Here is a 14496-nt window from a genome sequence, read left to right on the forward strand (position 1 = left end):
ATACTTCCATCTAGTTTCTTCTATTAATAACGGTGGTCAGCCCATAAAAATTAATGTGTCAACTGCCTTGGAGCTGAGCTATCTCAGAGGCCTTTGATCCACTCCTCGTGGCTGCTGGCCCTCAAAAATGTTTTCACTCCATATTTTACCTTGATGGGTTTGCAGGAAGGTAATTAAATTATTAAAACTTTAATTGCCTTCCTGTATATAATTATCGCCTGTTAAAGGACACTTTTTATTCACAGGCTGAAAAGCCTTCTTCTTTTTTTTTTTTTTTTTTTACTTTTTCTCTCCAGAAATGACCTTGCTATTGCGTGTTCTGAACCATTAATATGTTGTGGGATTTTTTTTCCCTGTCTTTAATATTGGTCAGTTTTAAATGGTGCTCTTTGATTTTAAGGATTCTTTTTCCTCCTACTCCCTGGAGAGAAGGATCAGTCATCCACTGAGGAAGGTCATGGCCGAGACCTTCCAGAGGTTCCCCAGGGAAAGGGACTCTGTGTTACGGTGGCATTTTTCCATCTCCTTACTCAGTTCCTTCATCTTACAGACAAGATGGAAGCTCAGAGAGGGGGCCTGACTTGCCCTGGGTCACACAGGACTTAGGCCACAGGGACTCCAGCCCATGTCTTCTCTAGAGGAGCTGGAGACATTTTTACCAACTAATTTTGACCTGCACGTAGAGATCTTTGTTCATTTTTGCTTATCCTCAGTGTTCAGCTAGATGCAGCTCTCCCTCTTCCGCTGATACCTGAATATTGCCCTTGCCATCTCCACAGTTTGTTGCTGGGGGAGCAAGCACAAAGGATCACAGCATCAGCATGGTCTTTGGACTCTTTCAAGAAACTGCCACCCCTCCTGGATGGCACCAGAGACCAAGTCCACGTAGCACAATGGTTTTCAACCTTGCCACATCCAGTACCTCCTTTTAATAGCAGCTATTTCACTGGACCACCTGTCTTATCCTGGACTGGAATTCATGAAATGTAGCCTACCTACAAACACAGTTTCAAAAGCAATGCGATCGCTTTTCTGTACAGGAGAAATATAGGGATTTTTTGGTTGCTTTTTTTTTTTGGCTGCTCCTGAGGCATACAGAAGTTCTCAGGCCAGGGATCAAACCTGCGCTACAGCGGTGACCCAAGCCACTGCGGTGACAATGCCACTAGCCTCCTGTGCCACAGGAGAACTCTAAGAAGATATTTATTTAAAATATGTGTTTCAATAAGCAATGCTCATGCTAGCCTATACTAGAAGTCTCCACCATGTAGTCACATATTTCTCTACTTCTCCAGTGCACATTGTCAAGCCCTACTTTTCATATTTGAGATTTTGAAATAAAGGCTAAATATATTTGCTTATGGACTCATGAACTTGTCAGGAGGGCAGCAGCCTCAGAAGGAGAGCTCTGAGAGCTGTGTGGATGGCCTGGACACCACGAGTGCTTGTCACTCTTTTGCTTAATTTTTTAGAAGGTTTCAAACCAAGTAAGTTGTAGTCTTCCCTTTGCTTACATAGTAGTTGGAAAATTCGGGGTATGTTAAAATTATTTCAAAATGCTTTGTATATTTGTGTAGAAAAGAGTCATGTTCCAGGCTCAGATAACTATAAAAATGAACTTTTATCTCTGTCAGTGTCAAAATCACACAAGCTGTGGGCAGTTCCTGGCTGAATGAAGCTCCCTCGTCCATCACAGGGTGCCAGCCGTCCCTTGGCTACATGCCTCCTCCTGTGTCAGTATCGCCCTGTCAGCGTTTCAACCAGATATGCTCCTAGTTTCCAGATGCCCTCTAGGCAGCCACATCACCCCCGAGGAGAACTTCCAGTGCAGTATTACACAGTGCCAGGAATTTGGGCAGAAATTAAGGTGAGAACTTTTTATTTCATCTTAATAAAATAAGGGTCAGGAATGGGGCAGTACTCAGCTGGGTGGTTCTTCTGCTCCTAGTGCCATCAGTGGAGGTTACTTGGTGATACTCAGCTAGTGGATGGGCTATTCTGGGGTCCTGAGCAGCTCTGCTCACCTGGCAGTCACCTTGGTGGGGGTGGCTAGAAGGCTGGCTAGGCTAGAACTGTCACTTCCAGATGGCCTTTCCTGCGTGGCAGTGTCAGGGTAGTCACTTCAGGTCAGGGCTCCTGCAGTGAGTGTTCCTAGGAAGAACGTGGGGGCAGAAGGCTTCTTAGCGTCAAGGCTTGTGCGTCCTCATGTGTCATCCTGCCCCAGCCGATAGGCCAAGCCAGTCCGTAGGGCTGGCCTGGGTTCAGGAGGAGGGCACTAGACTGCCTTGTGGTGGGTGGAGGAGCAGACTGTCCATCTTCCGTCAGCCACAGCCTGTTTTAGGTTTTCATCTATAGAATGTGGTAGAAGTTTCTCAGAGGCTGGGTCAGGTGAAAGGGATTGGCTAATCCTTTATAATAGTTAAAAGCCGCCCACATACCTCCTTTCCAAACACAGCCCTAATGCCTGCATTCACGCTGCTGGGTTACAAGCTGGTGGCACTGGCCTTTGTCCTACAGGCTCACTGAGTCTGGTACCCAAGAAAGCAAGCCTCCTTGCAGAGTGGCAACCGCACGGGGCCCCCAGCCAGGTAGAGATAGAAGGAATACCCAGCTCATGTTACTTGGCAGGAACCCACCACATTTTGGGTTGTCTCTTGGGACTCAGGTTGTATCTGTGGGAGAGTAATGGCCACCAGGCACTAGAGCAAGAGAGGCTCAGGCAGGGGCAGGAGACGCTTGGGTGCAGTAGGATATAGTCTATGTTTTAAACAACTTTATTGAAATGAAACTCATCTACCGTACAATTTACCTGTCCAAAGTGTACAATTCAGTGGTTTTTTAAAAATAGATTCGTAGTGTGGTGCAATCATCACTGCTATCTAATTCCAGAAAATAACATATATGTGTACATACACACACACACTCACCCACATACTTTTTAAAAAGCAAGGAAAATGTGAAGGAAGAAATATTTCATGAAAGTTATTTTGAGAACTGGGAGGTCATAAGATGTCTCCCTGTCCTCTGTCTTACACACACACACACACACACACACACACACACACACACACTCTCTTATGCTCATATCTAGCCATACACACAAACATACACACATAAACCCTACCCTGTGTCCGGCTCATGCATGTTTGGGATATAATCATGCAGCTAACGATCCAGGCCACACTTGGAAGCCTCGGAGAAGCAGAGCATTGCTGGTGGTAGGGTCACGGGGCTGGTGGTTTTGTGTGGGGCCTTTGCATGCCCTCAGCTCGTGGCCTGGGTGACGACAGCAGAGGCCACCCACGTCACTGCTGGAGCCTGTCCCTCTCGGCCCTGATGTTGTCTCTGTCCCAGCAAGCAGCATGATGTGTGCTGTGCTGCAGGCACCCTCAGAAGGGCCCCTCGCCTCACAGAGGGCTGCTTTTCTCTGGGAACATGGTTCGTACCGCAGACCTAGAGCTTCAGCTCACGCTGAGTGCATGTGGGGTGGAAAAACATTTCACAATGGGAAATGGGCCGAATTCGGCCGGGAGGGAGGAAGTGCCCTCCGCAGGCCCGTTTGGTCTTGGGGTACGATTTCAAAGGTCCCTGTTTTGAAATTATGAGACCACCAAAAAAGCAAGCTGGGGCCAAAAATGACTGTAAAAGGTAATAATTGTTAATAACTTGGCGTCCGCCCCGTCATTCGAGCAGCTTGGTTTTGGCAAACAGAAAGGACAACATTGTAAGCAAATAGGAAGGCAGCGGCCTGGCCATAAAGCCGTTAACCACACCATAACTAAATATTAAATGCGAGTTTTTAATTCAATTTATAGCTAAAATAAGGATCTTTGCACCAATTTAGGGGGAGGAGGAGATTCGAGGCTCGTAAAAGATGTAGAGACAGAGCACTTTGAGCATTCAGCCATTTTCATAATCGGGGCTGCAGCCTTGACCTTGGCGACCCTGAGGTGGTCACCTTCGTGTTCCCTGGGCATGTTGGGACATTTTTACGGAGGAGGCAGGTGGTCAGAGGCTGGAGTGCCTGAGCCTCCTGGGCTGAGCGCTGTTGTAGGCTGGCCGACAGAGCTGTCCTTGCTGACTGGCCATCAGCTTGTGGGGTGGCTGCTTGGCCTCCAGTTAGCTTCCCGTCCTAGGTGGGCTCACCAGGCACCAGCCAAAGCCGGGCTCTCTTTTACATGGGTTTTTGGCTTTGATCTTCAAGCATCCCCAGCAGATACCACATGGTTTACCAGGGCAGGTTTCAGGGAGTCCTAGAAAAAAAGATTTTTCGCTTGAGTTGCTGGCACCATGCACAGCTTGGTTTTCTCCGGGAGCTTTGGAGGGGAGCCTTCCAACTCACACAGTCCTTGACTGTGCCCCTTCTGGCCAGCGGAGGAGGGAAAGATTGTCAGAGACGATGAACTCCACCTCCTAAAAAATTGTAACTCACTTCTGCTTCTTCCGTAAGAGCCACGTTTATGGTAGCAAATCGAGACCCTTATGGACGTTATCTCTAGGAGAATAGAAGTTACGATTGACCTCGCCACTCAAGGCTAAACTCTTCAATACTCTGCTCTACTTGCTTTCGTTCTTGTCGAAGCACAGATACCCTCACTTTAGAGCTGCCACGAGTGCCGGCTCGCTGCATGTGGGCCCCGTGCTGCTTCGCTGTGTCACCGGCCCCTTAACACTGGGAGTGGCCTTGTGGGGTGTGGTTAATGGGAGCCCAGTGAAACCAGGCAGCTTGCTCAGGGTGCACAGGTAGCACCCAGGGAGCTAGGGGTTTGAACCCAGGTCACTCGATCCTGAAACTCATCCAGCCACTACATCTGCTGATTCCTTAATCAGCTTGTTAGGGCCAGCCTAGCACTTAGTTATGTAAGCATTGTATTTGCTCATGAATCTGTCACTGGCTTCACAGGATGGAGGGAGGAAGGGAGGGAGGGAGCGATGGTGGATGGACAGATGGATGAAGCCAGGTGCGAGGCAAACGAGGGTGTGTGCAGGGCGTCTCCCCCCAGCTCGGGAGGTGAAACTCACAGCTGCCTCACAGAGTTGCAGTGAGAACTGACTGCGGAGAGCGTCAGATTAGGTCGTTTTAGTTACTGGTTACTCATTAATTAATAATACGCACTATCAGTCTTTAGGAATGGTCATTATTTATGTTACCAACGATTATAATGCTTATTTAGTAGTGATTTTAGTACTAATATTATTATCTAAGCTGCATCACTTTTCTTGCCAGCATTGGCTCAACATAAGTCTTTTGGTGCACAAAGGTACACCACATTTTATTTTTCTATTAGGTAATTCAAAATAAAAAAGTTGTGTCCAACACTAGCTGTGGTGTCCTCGCCAGACCCTTGACTTCCCACTCCAGACCCTCCTTCCCGGCTCCCCAGCCAAGGCCGCACCACCTTCACATCTCCTCGCGAAAGTGCCCTCCATGCCTCCCTGCTCCCATGCCCCCCGTGAGTTTTGTAGGTTTGTTCTGCAGTCTTTCCCAGGCCTCAGGCTTTCATCACGCCTCTCAGGGACTGGGTGAAAATAGAAACCAGTATTTTCCAACAGTGACTTTCTGCAATCTGTGACCTTCTGTCCAGAGTCTAGAATTTGCCTTCTCGTTTCCGTGCAAAATATTCATGAGGAAGGTTCCAGGGGGAAACAGAATTCTCTGTGTGGGAGTGGGCAGAGGGTAGGGACCCTGTGTTGGCCGTGCCCTCTGGCTGCTGGGATCAGGAACCAGATGCCTGTGAACAGGGACCACCTCATCCTTTGGCTGGCTCAGGGTCCTGGGGGCCGGCTCCCACTACCCTCTACAGGGCGACACACTTTTCCATGTGGGGGTTTTGGGCGGCATGTTGAAGCACCTGTCAGTTACCCTGGCGGCCCTCTTGCTCCTTCCCAGGAGATCCCGACATTCCAGCTCCAAAATAGGCCTTGGCTCTGTGGCTGTGTCTTCCTCTGCACTGAGTCCAGGTGGGCTGAGCCATGACTGTGTGCCTGCTGGGCTGTGTCCAGTCCATCCCCCAGTCCATCAGCAGAGCAACTGAGTGAGGGGTACAACTCCAGGACGGCATGCTGTGGTCAGAATCTTGCCACGCCTTCCCTTGCCCTTTGAGAAAGTCCAAACCCCACGAGTCTCCTCCAGGTCATCCTGGGCCTCCACCTTGCCCACCGGCCTCTCCAGCGCACCCGTCCGTCCCCTGTGCCTGGGACACTGGCCGTCTGCACGCAGGGCTGTTTCAGCCTCACCCTTGGGCTTCAAGGTCGCCTCTCCTGACCGCTGATCCGGGCAGATCCTCTCCTTCTCCGTACGTCCCCTGCTCTCCCTCTTGCTAAGTTCCTTGTTAGCAGCCATCCCACACTTTTGTTAAAAATCATGATTTTTAACTTGTCTGCTGTCTGGCTCCCTCACAGACTGGGAGCCCTGTAAAGGCAAGGACTTTTGTCTCTCACCCACTGCTGCATCTCCAACACCTAGCATGTGACCCAGAAATATTTGTTGATTGAGTGAATGCCTGAGCATTTGTGGGGGTTACCCTTCTGTACTGGGCTGATCTTTGGATTGGTTTTCACTGCTCAGAATGTTCTCATGGATACTCAAGAGAAAAAGCTCTTGCATGTTTTGGGGGTCCTTTCAAACACTTATCTTGGCTCTCACCTCTTAGCGAATCTACCTGGATCTGTTGTAAGACTGCCTGGCAGACCCCCCCCGGACAGCAGGCAGCATAGCGGGGGAGGGTTTACACCACAGCAGTGCTTGCAGCTCATCATCCCTGTGATGTGGGGGCTGGGTGCTTGCCCACAGTGAGGTTTGGTTCCTGCTATGCCTCCTTGCTAGAAAGCTCTCTGGGCTTCTCGAATTCTGTCTCAGTGTCCCTCACTGGCAAGGCTCAGCCAAAGTCCGCCACTCCACAGCGTGGCCCACCTGCCGCCACCGCCCCCCTCCTGAGTGCTTCTTGCTCGAATCTGTGGTGAGCAAGTTCCCACCCACTTCCTGTGGTTGAGGGGCCAGTGGACAAAGCATCTTTTTTCTAAGAGAACACCAGCCTTCAGGTGAGATTTCGTTTCTCCCAGCAGTTCCACACCTAGGTGTAGACCTAAGAGAAATGAAATACATGTCCTCACAAAAAAACTACACAGATGTTCTTAGCAGCATTGTTCATAATAGCTAAAAACTGGAGGCAACTCAGATATGCATGAACTCATAAATAGATAAACTGTCTTGTCTCCATGCAATGGAATATTATTCAGCTCCAAAAAGGAATGGAGTTCTCATAGAATTACAGTGTAGATGTACTTCCAAACATTATATGGCGTGGAGGAATCCAGATACAAAAGGTCACATGTGATGAGAATTCTGTCCATATTAAATGTCCAGAGCAGGCAGATCCACAGAGATGGAAGACAGTTTAGTGGCTACCAAGGACTGGAGGGAGCAGAGAATGGGGAGTGGCTGCTGAATGAGTGTGGGTTTCTTTTTAGGGTGACAAAACTGTTCTGGAATTAGATAGTGGTGATAGTTGCACATTTTTGTGAATATCCCGAACAATCACTGAATTGCGTACTTCAAATAATTTCATGGTGTGTGAATCTTATCTCAATTAAATTTGTCTGATTCCCACCCCCTTCCGCTCCCCCTTCCCCTGTTTTTGCTGGGCACTCTTTGGACTGTAAGACTTTTGTTTTTGCTAGTGAAATATGCCCAGAGTGTTTTCTCAAGACTTGACAAAGAGGTTAAAACATAATAGTGTAAGTCTGAGGTCCTCCTGGGAAAGCAATGCAAACATAATGAAAGGGGATGGAGCTTTTACTGCTGCGGAGGCAGGAGCTGGTGCTGAGCTGCCTCTGGCTGGGGGGTGGGGTCCCGCCCACAGTCTCCCCACCACGTAGAGGGCAGGAGGACAGCTGGGGATGCCCCATTTTCTGCTTCCTCCAGGAGGACTAAGTAAAGAAGCCTGAAGGCTCTTCGTGTTGAGGAGGAGAGTTGTGTGTCTATGTGGGGGGGTTTCTCATCAAGAGTCACCGGTGCCTTTGACCTGTGCAGAAGCAAGTCCATGACACCCCGGGCTTCCGTCACATGCAGCTGAAAATGTAAATAGTGAGATGAGCTGCCAGTCTGGTTCACCTCTTTCTTCTCCACCCTGCAGCAGAGAACCCCTAGGCTTCAGTTTCCTTTTCTTTCAAGTGGGGATGTTGATGATGGTGCTGCTGCCTTCCAAGGCGCTGTCTGCTCGTCACAACTGTGATGGTGCTACTGTTGGAGTCAGAAAGCAGGGGCAGTGGGAGCAGCATTGCGTATCTGTCCCTTGAAACAAAGGACACCATTCGGTCTCTGTAATTTTATTGTCTCTGGTCACTCCACCACATCACTGGAAATCTTAGACGAGGGATCCGGAGACTGGGGCCCACTCCTGGGGTATCCTGCAGGGGGGTGGTGGTGTCTGGGTCAGGCTTAGGCAGGGACCCCTCAAATGGACATTATTTTTATATTAACACATTGGAGGGCACATACTCCCATGGTTCAAAAATCAAGCTGAAACGAGTTGCTAAACAGCTTCACTCCCATCCTCAGCTGATTCTCCCCTCCTCTCCCAGGATGGTGTTGGTTCACCTCTTCTCTCCTTCTGTCCTCCCGTCATCCCAGTGCTCTTGCAGGCAACCACACAACAGCATTTAAGGAAGCAGAAACCTTCTAAAAATAACTTTATTGAGGTATATTCGATGTATCATAAAGTTCACTCATTTTGGAGTTCTCTTGTGGCACAGTGGGTTAAGATGTGGCATTGTCACTGCAGCAGTGAGGGTTCAATTCCTGGCCCAGAAAAAAAGAAAAAATGCTGTGAGAGCTGCCAAAAAAAAAAAAAAAAAAAAACCACCCACAAAAAGCCAAACCCCCAAACCCAAAGTTTATCCATTTCAGGTGTAGAATTGAAGGTCTTTTTTTAGTAAGTTTACATGGCCTGAAATCAGCTTTATTTATTAAAAAAAATTTTTTTTTTGTCTTTTCAGGGCCGCTCTCGCGGCATACAGAGATTCCCAGGCTAGGGGTCTAATCGAGCTACAGCCACTGGCCTACACCACAGCCACAGCAACGCTGGACCCTTAACCTGCTGAGCAAGGCCAGGAATCAAACCCATATCCTCGTGGATACTAGTCAGCTTCGTTAACCACTGAGCCACGACGGGAACTCCTGAAGTCAGCATTAGAGCATTTTCATCCTACAGTAAGCTCCCTCGTGCCCATTTATAGGTAGCCCTTTAGCCCCCGGCAACCAGTAATCTATTTTCTACCAATTTGCCGATTCTGGACACTTCGTATACATGCAGTCATTCAATATATGGTCTTCTGTGTCTGGATTTCTACTTAAAGTGTTTTCGAGGTTCATCCATGTTACAGCATTTATCAGTGCCTCATTCCTCTGCGCAACTATGTTCCGTTGTAGGCCTGGACCGCATTGTGTTTATCCATTTGTCTGTTGATGGACACTTGGGTTGTTTCATGGAACAGATTTTTTTTTCTTCTCTGTCCTATATATGAAAGATAGCATTGCTTTGGTATTTATCTCTGTGCCTGCAGCTGTACACATCTGTATGTGTCTGTATACTCGTGTATTGATGCATGTGTGCATATACATATGTGTGTTCATGTATAGATGTGTTTATCTGTAGTCTTGCATCTTCCTTGCTTCACTTAATGATACACATGAACTATTTCTTTAAATCATTCAATATTCTGTAGCTGTGGGCTTGGTGCCTGGATGAGCTGTCCTCTGTCCTGATTCCTGCCCCATTCTCTGGTTGTAGCACCATGCCTGGTAGTCATGTCTGGTCAATATCACACCCCAAGCAGCTGGTGAGCCTTGGAGGGAAGGACCCAGGACCCTGGACCCTGCCTGGCATGTGGAAGAGCTCAGGAGGCTTGTCTACTACAGATTAAAGGAAGAATGACCCCCAGCCCCCAAGTGTGTCCCTGAGAGCTTTTCCTGGCATTGGCTCTTGGCTTCTTTGGCAAGTGAAAGAGGTGGGGGCTTGCTTTCATTTGTACCCCCCAACCCTGTTCCCAACTTCTGAGCCTGGGTGATTCTCCGAGCATGGATTTTGGATGCCGCGGGTTTCTGCTGTTAAAAGTCAGGGTCAGTCCTGGCAGATGCTAGAATGGGGAATGGAGCAGAGGAAGCCCTGCTGTCCATGGTCGTAGGCCTGGTCATGACTGCAGTGGTGAGGAGGACAATGACAACAGCTCCGTCTGCCAGCTGACTTTTGTGCTAGGTGCCTTCCTAATCTCTGCTCGGGGAACTGACCTGTGTCACCCGGCCGCATGAGGATCCGTGAGAAAGGTGTTGTGTGAAGCCATTTTACAAGGAGAGAAATGGGATCTCAGCAGAGCCCAGAGCCCTCCCTCCTTTCTTCCTGCTGTGTGGCCTCCAGGAGGGAGCTCCTGTCCCTGGGTCACTCTGTTCTGAGATTTAACATAAATAATAATGACAGCAAACACAAGGCTGCCATGTGTCCAGCCTGGTGTTGAGGGCTTCACTGCAGATCTGTGATGTTGCATGCTCTCCGTTCACAGACAAGACAAGGAAGGCTGAGCTGGAAGGAGTGGCCAAAGCAGGATTTGCACTGGGCACAGGCCGGAGGTTGGCAGTGTCCTCCCCCCACTGGCCCTGGTGAACAGTGAGGGGCAGGCAGTGGGATAGAGGGCAGCGGGTGCTTCAGCTCAGCCCCCTGGAAAGCTCCTGCTTCTTGCACTGCAGGGGACTCTGGTCAGCGAGGGGAGCTTCCTGCTCCTGCCCTCCAGCCTCCGTCCTGGCTGGGGGCCCAACACTCCCGTCTGTTTTCCAGGCAGGAAATATGAATCAAAATAACATGACATACTCAACTGTAATTAATGCTGTGTCGAGAGGCCCAACAGCCTTAATGAGGAGCAGGCCTCTGCAGCCAAACCTGCCATCTGCCCTCCCCTCAACTCCTCAGGTCAGTGGTGGGGGTGGGGAGAGAGTGAGGACCAGAGGGAGGAGGTTGGACACGGGGAAGAGTGAAGGGAGAAAGGAGAGGGATGGGCTCCTGCTCGTGACTTGGTTCTGCTTTGTTTCTGACACAACTTGAATTCTCCGATGCCTCGCTGGCTCTGGACTTGACTAGGATCTTGTGCTCTTTGGAATCTGATTGGAGATTTTCTATAAAAGTCAGGCTATAGAAGAAGCGGGCTGACCCTGTGTCCCCATGCAGCTCAGAGAGGGTGCTAAGACCCGGCCGCCTCCTCCCTGCCCTCTGTGCTCTGTCTCTCTTTTGTGTTTCCCCAGGTCTGTGGCCCGTGTGCTGTGTCATCTTGCTCCCCTGTGTCCCTCTCTGCCCCTTTCTCCCATCTCTGCCCCTCTTTCCAATTCTGTCTCTACCTTTTGCTCTCTTTCTGTGCCTCTCTTCTTCCTTTATGTTTCTCCCTTTGTTTTTCTTGCCTTCTCTCCCCCCTATGGGGTTTTCCTTCAAATGAAAGGATTCCTGGGAAAGAAGGAAGCCCAAAGCCCTTGATGACCCCTGCAGGCCCCGCCCCTTCCTGTGACCTCCCCGCTCGCCTGAACCCCCTCCTGCTCCTCTCTGCCTTCTTGCTCCAGTCCCTCAGCCCTCCTCTCTGGCCCAGAGACCCCCCAGAAGCTCCCCTCCTGAAAATGCCTTCACCCTCCCATGACCACTCCTTGCTAGCTGACCTTTGCTTCCCTGGTGGTCTTTGCTTTGGTCAGCTGGGTGAAAGGTCGCTGCTGTTGGAGGAGGGCCCAGGGTCTTTGAGGGCATCCAACTGAGTGTTCCTGCGTGAGGGCCTTGGGCCCCTAGGGACCCTGGGCTGCTCACCCTTGGGGGGTGGAGTCTGGGAACAGTTCCCTCCCTCACTTGTTTTCCATATTTCCTTTTACCCCCGTCATTCATACGCCTTGTGGGAGCACAGGCATACCAAGTGCAGAGTGAAGTCCCATCACCCACCTCGCAGAGGAGACCACTGTTAGCATCAGATAGAGACCAGCAGCAGACTTCTCTGGCTAGTTTTATCCCTGCTCTTCTCACCTGGCAATGGAGTTTTATAACCGGAGCATGATGCTTACTGGTCAGACCTGGGAAGTCACTTAGCACCTCTAAGCCTCAGTTTCTTCCTGTTAAGTGGGAACAGCAGCAGTGCTGAAGCCGCACAAGGCTGATGAGAGGACTGAGGAGGCTCTAACACAGCCTGGTCCAAGCCCATGGAGAGGGCACAGTGAATTGCCTCTGTGGTGTGTGTGCCAGCCCTGCGGCCCCTGGGATTGCCGCAGTACCTCCAGTGTGGACGGAATGGTATCCCCTTACAGAGATAAGAGATTAGGTTCAAAGTGTGTGAGTGACTTGGCCGACTCTACCATCATGACTTTGTTGGCTCATTTATGCCTTCACCCAACATTTCACAAGTGGTGCTGTGTGCTGGGCACTGTGCTGAACACCAAGGGGCTGCGGTGAGGGGGCAGGTGTTCCACACCATCACCCAGGGCGCGCAGGTCACGTGACATAGTGCTGTGAGTGTGCCTGACCTGACCTGGGGGAGAGCCAGGACTTTCCTGAGCACATGGTCTTTGCAGTGATATTTGCTGAATGAAGAGTAAAGGTTAAGAAGTAGCAGAGGAAAGCAACCCAGGCAGAGGGAGTAGCATGTGCAAAGGCTTGGGGGCGAGACAGAGCTTCCCATGCTCATGGGGTTTAGGCGAGCTCTTGGAGCTGGAGTAAACAGTGAGACACTGTTTCATTTTCTGTTTAGAACATCAAGGGAGGTTGGCTGAGACCCTGTAGGTCACTGTGAGGCGGCGGTCTTTCCAGGCCAGAGTGGCCCAACCTTGTGGCTCACAGTTGTATCACCCTTCAGTACAGAGGGAGACCTGAGGCTTCTACCTGCCTCTGCTGCCAGGAGCCTGGTGTCTGACCTTGCATCCCTCGCTGTGAGTGGCTTTCAGCACTTGAGACTCCCATCAGCAGCCCAAGGGATGCCCTCAACGTAGGCATCCCAGTGAACACTCAGAGGGGGCTGCTGTCCATCATGGACTCTAGGAGTTTATGTTCCCTCCAGCACAGGGAACATGGCATGTACCCAAGTGGGTTGGGGTGGGAACCTCCAGAACAGGAATTAAGTTCTTCCATCTTCTGTGGTGGGCCAGGGTGGCTGGATCAAGGGTGCTTGCGCACTCTTTCAGTTAGGCTTTCATCCTTGTTGATTTTTAAAAATCTCTATTAAACTATAATTAAAAATCATGAAAGTCATCCATTTTTGATGTGTAGTGGAATTAAACTCAACAGTGAAAAAGATCGAATTACCCATACATACAAGGACACAGCTACAGCTCAAAAAAACATGCTGAGTGAAAGAACCAGATGCAAAAGAGCACATATCCAATGTTTCCATTTATATGAAATTTCTAGGAAACGTTACATCCTTATTTTGACATATCTGATGTGGAAAAATTCAACTGGATTTGAAACATTCTTTTTAGTCTGATTTTTTTTTTTTTTGCATTTGTGTATAATAGAAAATGAAGTATAGTGAGAATCTTTTTTTTTGTTTGTCTTTTTGCCTCTTCCAGGGCCGCACCTGCGGCACGTGGAAGTTCCCAGGCCAGGGGTCCAATCAGAGCTATAGTTGCTGGCCTACGCCAGAGCCACAGCAACGCGGGATCCGAGCCGCATATGCATCCTACACCACAGCTCACGGCAACGCCAAATCCTTAACCCACTGAGCAAGGCCAGGGATCGAACCCTCAACCTGATGGTTCCTAGTCGGATTCGTTAACCACTGAGCCGTGACGGGAACTCCGACAATCTTTAAAACAGTTTTCATTATACATTTTTAAAGTTTTGAAACTTGGTTAAAAGATTTCAGAAAATCACTTTCTTGGGAGTTCCCTAGTGGCTCAGTGGGTTAAAGATCCAGTGTTGTCACTGTTGTGGCTCGGCTTGCTGTGGTGGTGTAGGTTTGATCTCTGCCCCAGAAACTTCCACATGCTATGGATGTGGCCAAAAGAAAAAAAAAATCACTTTCTTGCGCAAATGAAATATCTCCTTGACAGCAATTATTAGAGCTTGAAGGTCATCACTAAGATGTCTTGACTAATGGTGGATGCTGCAGACGCCTTGACCCCTGTCCCCTTGCCACCCCCACCCCAGTTCATAGGCAGCTCTGACAGATGAGTTAAAGACAGCTGGAAGCCCTCCACCTCAGGCACTTGAGTTTCTCTTCTTTTCTGCCTAAGAATTTCTTTTTTGGCTCCTGGGAGCTTGCTTCACTTTTATCCAGGTGCAACTTGGAAGGAAGGAGATGGGTCATTCTCCTGTTCAGAGGACTGGAGGGGTGGTAGAATCATGAGGGTCAGTAGATAAATGCCCCCTGACTCCCACCCTCCTGGGATCGGATTCTGAATAGAAGATCGTATCATCTGCAAATAGTGATCATTTTACTCCTTCCTTTCCGATTTAGATGCCTTTTATTTCTTTTTTCTTGCTA

General features: G+C 49.5%; 1 protein-coding gene across 3 annotated transcripts in view; it reads left to right on the forward strand.

Annotated features, from left to right (window-relative positions):
- C6H16orf95 (chromosome 6 C16orf95 homolog) overlaps positions 1–14496 on the forward strand; it is a 316513-nt gene that overhangs the window by 110511 nt on the left and 191506 nt on the right. For 2 of the 3 annotated variants that reach the window (XR_014805268.1, XR_014805269.1), the window contains exon 7: positions 1635–1867. The gene's annotated coding sequence lies outside the window, so the exon portion shown is untranslated. Of the gene's footprint in view, positions 1–1634; positions 1868–9791; positions 10009–10829; positions 10962–14496 lie in introns of those variants that run through there. The other variant, XR_014805270.1, reaches the window with a different exon arrangement.

This window comes from Sus scrofa, chromosome 6 (assembly GCF_054392235.1).
Source record: "Sus scrofa isolate SSC_HxYL_T2T_F1_AM1 chromosome 6, Sscrofa_HxYL_maternal_Yorkshire_Landrace_v2.0, whole genome shotgun sequence".
NCBI lineage: Eukaryota > Metazoa > Chordata > Mammalia > Artiodactyla > Suidae > Sus > Sus scrofa.